This window comes from Mus pahari, chromosome 16 (assembly GCF_900095145.1).
Source record: "Mus pahari chromosome 16, PAHARI_EIJ_v1.1, whole genome shotgun sequence".
In the NCBI taxonomy this organism is placed as follows: domain Eukaryota; kingdom Metazoa; phylum Chordata; class Mammalia; order Rodentia; family Muridae; genus Mus; species Mus pahari.
In genome coordinates, this window is record NC_034605.1 from 36,299,273 (window position 1) to 36,307,862 (window position 8,590).

An 8,590-nucleotide genomic window follows, 5' to 3' on the forward strand; every position below is an offset into this window, starting at 1 on the left:
CAGCATTAGAGAAAGTAGGCGATTCTCTAAGGAGCAAAGCTTGACTCACTGGGTGTAGTGGCTTGAATATGTTTGGGTTAGGAAGTGGCACTATTTGAGGTTGTAGCTTTGGAGTAGGTTTGTCACTGTGGGTGTGGGCTTTAAGACCCTCCTCCTAGTTGCCTGGAAGTCAGTATTTTTCTAGCAGCCTTCAGATGAAGATGTAGAACTCTCAGCGCCTCCTGTACCATGCCTGCTCCCACCTTGATGATAATGGACTGAACCTCTGAACCTGTAAGCCAGCCCCAATTACATGCTGTCCTTATAAGAGTTGCCTTGGTCATGGTGTCTGTTCACAGAAGCAAAATCCTGACTAAGACACTAGAACTGGTACTCCCTGTGTCCAGCAAAAATTTCTGAACTCTTTTAATTCTTAGTGGCCAGAGAGATTAAAAAGGAAAAAGAGAAAATTTACACACACACACACACACACACACACACACACACACACACACACACACGGTAGGTGGATAGGACAAATTTCCAACACATACCCACACAAGGTTTACATACATACATACAAACATACAAACATACATACATATTGGATGGAACAAAGTTCCAACAACTTTATTTTTTCCTCTTATAGCTTATATATCAAAAAAATTTCAAGCAGTATAAAATTACAATGTGATTATGTTCCAGTTTTCTTCTAGTGAATGGTTGTGAAAAAAATGTATGTTAGCTAATACCTTTACAAAATAAACATTACGTAGTACAGGTAAAACATTTTCAAATTGAGCTTAGAAAGCCAGTGATTTCTGGCTTTCTAAGAAAAGGAATGAAAAAAATCACAACCAAATGTGTAGGCAGTCCTCTTTCATTCAGCATAAGACAAAATTCTTCTGCTCTAATTCTGAAAAAGGGAACCTGATGGTCCTCAATCATTTTTCTCAAACTTTGAACCTAATCAACTTGGCACAATCTCACTTTGAAACTGGGTATAAGCCTGGCATGGGTTGTGTCTGTTAATAAACACCATAGCCTGGCCAGAGACTTCTATTAGGAATAACCAGAGAAAATCCCATCACACTGGAAACCCCAGTAGTATTTAAAAGTTTTTTGTGAAGATGCGTAAGCCAGGCTCCACACTTACAGACACTCATCAGCAGGGTAGACAAGTACACTTGCTCAGAGGAATGGGGAGCTAAAGAGACAGATTTACAATGAGATTTTGGGGGATGTCAAAGTTACTACCCATCCTCTGGGTCAACTGGTATGCCTGTCACTGTTTAATAAAGACAAGAAGCCAATCACTGGGCGAGAAGGAGGTGGACCTTCTGGGTCTGAGAGAGGAAGAGGGAAGGCAGGAGGAAGGAAATTCCTTTTGGAGGATGCGAGCAAGGCAACCATGATGTGGGTCGGGCCAGTTAGTTCAGGTGGCAGAATCCACCAGGATCGGCCACCAGAAGATTTCTAACAGAATAATTGGTGAATTTAGGATGCTCTGAGGTGGCTTATGGTTCCTCAGCCCTGCCTGGTAAATGCCTATCACAGCACAGACTCTGTCACAGAGTATGATGGAATCTTCCATAATAAAGTTGCTATTGTTTACATAGCCACTCTGGTGACATGGATTGGAAAGTTGATCCCCAATCTATCGCTATTGGGTCCTGAAGAGAGCTCCTAGGTCATAAAGACTCTACTCTCATGAATGGATTAATCACTTGCCTTCTGCAGCCCGATTTTGGCCTCCAATTTTCCACATGAAATATTTCAGAAGGCACACAGCCCCTAGAACCTTGAAAATCCAGCCTTTAGAATCATGTACAGATCAGGTTTCTGTTTGTTAGGAGTAATCCGTTTCAATTTAATCTGCTACTGAAGCCTAAAATGAACTAAGACAGAAATGGCCTTATCCCTGAGTCTCACGTCATTTATCACCTCTCCCATTAGAAGATGGTTGGTGCCAGGGCCTCCTAAGCCTGTTGCTTGCCCAGGAGGCACTTGTGTGTGCCCAGGTGCCGTTGTAGCTTAGCTCCACTCACCTCCCAAATAAACCCTGAGGAAGCAAGACACCTTTTGAATTAGTTGGTGTGAAAGGTGTGATGAGTCAAGTCTTTGAAGATTGAGTCTCTTGAAGGGGCTGCTGCTCATTATATAAAGAGGCTGAACTTGTACCTGGACCTTACATGTTCCAGGGATAGCCAGCTGATCAGATGAGGTCAGGCCCTATGGTGAGGAGGGCTGAGGTTTCCTGTGGGGAATGGTCAGGTGGAAGTGCAAGTATAGAATACAGAAGGGAAATGAGGAATTGAAGAAACTGGAATTTCATTAGCTTTTGCTCCTCTGTTGGGCAGGTCAACAGACACAAAATACAACTGCTATGCGGTTAAGAGGGTGAAGAGTCCAGGATGACTTCAAGGTCTGAGATGCACCCTGTGGGTTTGTCCTCCCCATTTCCTCACCCTCTCCTTTAATTGACCAATGGCCTCACCTGAAAGAGACTCAGATACACTCCCTAAGAGGCAAGCCACAGACACCACAATCTCCTAAAATCTAGGGAGGGCAACAGGAACTAGAGAATAGAACATCACCACCTTCAACCAAATCAATACCAGATATCAACACCTAAACTTACATTCACCTCTTACAAAGACACCAGCATAAAAACATAATCAATAATATTCAGGATAATATGTTTCCACCAAAGCCCAGGAACCCTCTTACAGAAGACCCTAAGAAAAGCAGTATAGCTGAAGCACAAGGCAAGAACTCCAAAGTAGCCATCATGAGTATGTTTAAGGAACTTAAAAGAGGATGTGAATAAATCCATTAATGAAATCTATGAGCAATCAAACAAGGAAAACTGTTCAGGACATGAAAATGAAAATAAAATCACTGAGCAAAATCCAAACTAATCTAAAACTGGAAATGGAAAACTTAGGAAGTCCACAAAACACTCAAAGGTATGCTTTACCAAGAGAGTATAAGACAGACTCTCGGGCATTGAAGAAAGGGTAGAAGAAATGGATACCCCTGTCAGAAGAATGTTATATTTAAAATTCCAGGCACAACACATTTAGGAAATCTTGAATACTTTTGAAAGATCAAATCTATGAATAGTAGGAAGGGAAAAATGAGAAGAAACCTAGTGTCAAAGGCACAGAAAATATTGTCAAAAATCATAGAAGAAAATGTCCTTAACTCAAAGAAGGCACAAGAAGCACACAGAACATCAAATAGACTGGACCAGAAAAGGTAGTCCTAGCACACATAATAATCGAAATACTAAATGTACAGAACAAAGAAAGAATACTAAAATCTGCAAGGGAAAAAGGTAATAAAGATGAAAAAAAAAGATATTCCAAGCAAAGGGGCCCAAGGAGCAAGCATGTATAGCCATTTTACTATCTGGCAAAATGAAACGTAAAACCAAAAGTAATCCAAAGATATAGAGGACACTACACACTCATTAAAGGAGAAATCTACCAAAGGGATATTGCAATTCTAAACATTTATGCACTAAACACAAGGGTAACCAAGTTCATAAAAGAAACACTACTACAAATAAAATCACATATTGACTATCACACAGTGATAGTGGAATGACTTCAGTATTGCACTATTGCCAATAAACAGCTCATCCAGACAAGAACTAAACAGAGAAATGCTAGAACTAACTTGTTTTAAGTAAAATGGGCCCAATAGATATTTATAAAACATTTCACCCAAACACCAAAGAATATATTTTCTCAGCAACTCATGAAACTTTCTTCAAAATTGATCACAGAGCACTGAATGAAATACACGCTGGTCCAGTCTATTTGATGTTCTATGTGCTTCTTGAATACAAAGAATTTCTCAACAGAGATAAGAAAAGTGAAATAACATATGCATCCTATCTGACCATATGGAATAAAGCTGGAAATCAACAAGAACAGAAATAACAGAAAGCTTATAAACTCATGGAAACAGAACAGCTTCTCAGTACTGAATGAAAAATGGGTCAATACAGAAATTAGGAAAGAAATTATGAACTTTTTAGAATTGACTGAAAATAAAAACACTCATACCCAATCTTTAGTGACACGATGAAGATTGTTCCAAGAGACGAGTTCATAGTACTAAATGCCTACGTTAAAAATATTGGAATGATCTCATATTAATAAGTTAATGGCAAACCTAGACACTCTTGAACTAAAAGAAGAGATTACACTGCAAAAAAGTGGATGGCAAGAAATAATCAAATTTGTGTTGGGAAATCAGATAAAAAGAGACAATAAAAATAATAACCAAGAATCAATGAGGTGAAGAGTTGGCTCTATAAGAAAATCAGTGAGATTGACAAACTGTTAACCAAATTAAACACGGAGAGAGGAGATCCAAATTAACAAAATTAGAGAAGAAAAGAGGCATATAACAGCCAGCAAGGAAACCCAGAGAATCATAAGGACAAATTCTGAGAACTTGTACTCCACCAAACTGGAAAATCTAAAAGAAGTGGATATTTTTTTCTTGATACATATCACTTACCTCAGTCAAATCAGATCAGATAAGCAATGTCAACAGAAATATAATGCCTAGTGAAGAATAAACAGCAATTAAGCCTCTCAGACATAAAAACACAGGGCCAGATTGTTTTAGCACAAAATTTTACCAGAATTTCAAAGAATAATTAATGCCAATATTCCTCAAATTATTTTACACAATAGAAACAGTGGGAATACTACTAAATTCCTTTTATGAACCCAGACTTACCCTAATACTAAAACAATATAAAAACCCTACAAAGAAAGAGAATTAGAGACTAAAATTCTTAGTTAAATACTTGGAAACCAAATCCAAGAACACATCAAATCATCACCCAAGTAGGCATTATCCCATAGATACAGGGAAGAATTCAAAAATACATAAATTGGTAAATGCAATGTACCATATTCACAGACTGGAAGACAAAAATCACATTAGATGTAGAGAGGAGTTTTGACAAAATTCAACAACACAGCATGATAAAGGTCCTGTTGCAATAGGGACACAAGGGATGTACCTCAATATAATAAAATACTTTACAGGAAGCCCATAGCCAAAATTAATGTAAATAGGGAGAAACTTATAATAGTTCACTAAATCAGGAGCAAGACAAGGTTGCCTACTCTCTTCATATCTATTCAGTATAGTATTTGAAGTCTTAGCTAAAGCAATATGCCCACTGAAGGAGACTAAGTGGATATGCATCAGAAGGAAAGAAGCTAAATTATCTTTATTTGTAGATGACATTTTAGTATACACAAATGACCTTAAAATTTCCACCAGGAAATTCTTACAGCTGATACACACGTTTAGCAAAATATCAGGATACAAAGTTAACTCACAAAAATCAGTAGTCCTTCTGTATAAAGATGGCAAATGGACTGAGAAAGGAATCAGGGAAGCAGCATCTTTCACAATAGCATCAAGATTATCTTGGGGTAACCAACCAAGCAAGTGAATGACTTGTATGATAAAGAGTTTAAGACACTGAAGAAATTGAAGAAGATAGCAGTAGGTGGAAAGATCTCTCATGCTCAAAGATAAGCATGGTTACTAGACTAAAAATGGCCATCTCACCAAAGCAATATACATATTTAATATAATCCCCATAAAAATTCCAACACAATTCATCACAGAAATTGAAATGACAAATTTCAGCTTTATATGGAAACACACACCCACAGCCACCCCCCACACACAATCCAGCATAACTAAACCAATCCTGAATAATAAAAAAAACTGCTGGTGGTAGGAATTTCTCCCATCTCAGATTGCACTACAGAGCTATAGTTAAAACAAACAAACAAACAAACAAGCAAAACAGTACAATGCTCCCACAAAAACAGATATGTTGAATAATAGAATCAAATTGATGACCCAGATATAAGTCTGTACACCTGTGAGCACCTTCTTTTTCACAAAGGATTCAGAAATACACACTGGGAAAAAAGATAGCATCTTCAACATACGGTACTGGTAAAACTTCAAAGGTATGATGGCTATGTGTCAAAAAATGCAAATAGATCCAAACTTATTACCCTGCACAAAACTCAAGTCCAAACAGATCAAAGACATCGATGTAAGTCCAGATACACTGACTGTGATAGAAGAAAAACTGGGGGATAGTCTTGAACTCATTGGCACAGGAAAAAGACCTCTTGAACAGAATACCCGTAGTATGGCCCTAACATCAGCATCTAGTAAATGAGATTTAGGTAAATACTGATCTTCACAACCCTGCTGGTCTTTTGTTCTGTCCATGAAAACAGCAAACAATATGGTGCGACCCACTTTCAGAGCATGTCTTCCTCCTCAAGTATCCTAACGTAGACTATTTCTCATAGGCAACCGTACAGAGATGTTTTTGTTTTTGCCTGACGGTTTCAATGCTGGGAACTTTACAGGACATATGAATTTGAACTAGAAGCATAAAAAATTAATTGGAAGTTATAACTAAAAAACTCTTATGGAGGAGCTAGAGAAAGTACCCAAGGAACTGAAGGGTTCTGCAACCCTATAGGTGGAACAACAACATGAACTAACCAGTACTCCCAGAGCTCGTGTCTCTAGCTGCATATGTAGTCGAAGATGGCCTAGTTGACCATCATTGGAAAGAGAGGCCCCTTGGTCTTGCAAACTTTATATGCCCCAGTACAGATTAGTTGAGATTACTGGTCTTCCTATGGGATCACCCTTCTGCTCAGCTTCTTCTAGCTTTTCCCTAATGCAACCAACTTCAGTCCAATGGTTGGGTATACTTATCTGCATCTATTCTATTTTAAATATTCTGTACTTTTTGGGCTAATATCCAAAATGATATAATAGTAATATGTAATGAGTACATATCATGCATGTGGTGTTTTGAAGTAGCTCACTACCTTTGAACTCAGTAGTGTTTTAAGTCAAGTTTCAAGGCTTAAACAAATGTTAGGCAAGTTCTTTTTCAGGATGTCATCTCAATGCCATCTGATCCAATTCCTAACAGAATCTTTATTTTTATCTAGATCAAGAGAACAACCTTTGTAGGGTTGTGGGGTCCCATGTCCACTCCACCACAGGGCTCAGCCACTTGGGGAGGCCAGAAGTGGGGAGTTGACCGTGCTTACCCCTTGCTGTCACTGGGTGGGTGTCGGGCTGTAGGGGAGCCTTGGGGCAGTGCAGTCTGAGGTGTAAGACAGTTGTAGCTAACTTGGGGGTCCCCTGGCCGGCAGAGAGGATGGGGTAATTTGGTAATCAGGTTCTCAGGCACCCAGGCACCTCTGGATGCCGTGGAAGAACTGAGAATGGAGTGGGAACCCGTGGACTGGATCTAGCCTGGGGTCGATGGGGGGAAAGGGGGAAGCTCTGGCTGGTCCTGAGGGGATGAGTCTTTGGCTTGGCGACTTTGGGTGTGGCTTGGTAGCAGGGGTGCATGACTGGGAGCGAAGAAAGGCCTTCTTCAGGAGATTAGATAGTGGCTCTGTAGGTGAAAGCCTCCATGGCTCCCCACAGCAGATCCTGGTGAAAAGAGGCAGTCTATGGTTTTAAGGCATTTATTGTCATGGTGGAAAGTGGATGATTAAAACTATACTCCCCTTCTCAGGGCAGGCCTGAGGTTAAATAACTTTTGCAGGCAGTAGTGTCTGGGAAGGGGAGTTTACTGGCTTAGCCTCTAGGCCTTTATGAACCTCATTAAAATAGAGATCTGTTTTGTACTGATTACAGGTCACATCTCCTATCTCTGGAGGGGTTTCGGGCATTGCTCTTACATTCCACAAATCTATGGAAGGCTGTGGCTAGTGACAGGAGCCTGGTTCCTAGGAATCAGACAAAATGGCTACCATCACTTTAAGGTCACTGGGGTTTCTAGCCTTAGCTCAACCAGAATCCAGGCTACCTTTCACAGTCCTACAAACCTTGACTTTCCACATTCCACATCACCATTCTCTTCCTCAGTATTGGATTAGAATTTCCATTATGCTCTGACTACAGCATTCTAATCTTTCTCTGTCTGGTTTCTCCAAACACCTCTAAACTCTTACTGAATGCAAATTCCACAAACTTCTGAACCACCTCTTTCTGCCTAGTTGTATTAATGACTCAATTGTTCAGCAACTATTTTTTTAAAGTCACAATAACTAACAAGAAAGATCTTTGGATCTTGTTTTCAGTCTATGGTTGCTCAGCCCTGTTGTCTTTAGGCCTGTGACAAAGAACACATCATAGCATGAAGTACAAGGTAGAGAAAACTGCATACTTAGTGAAATCCAGGGAAAGGAGGAGGAGGAGGAGGAGGAGGAGGAGGAGGAGGAGGAGAGGGAGGAGGGGGAAGATGAAGAAAAAGAAGAGGAGGAGAAGAAAGGAGGTGAAGGATGGGATGATGATGCCTTAGAGGAGGAGGAAAGAGAAATGAAAAGAGAGAAGAGGATGGGAGGAAGCAGGTGCCATATGCCCTTCTGAGATATACCTCCAAAGACCCACTTCCTCCAACTAAGCTCAACCTCTTAAAGTTTCTTCCATCCCCTTGAGTCATCAGCTCAGGTTCTAGATTTTAATACATGATCTTTGGACAATATTTAAATAAAAACTATAGCAATCA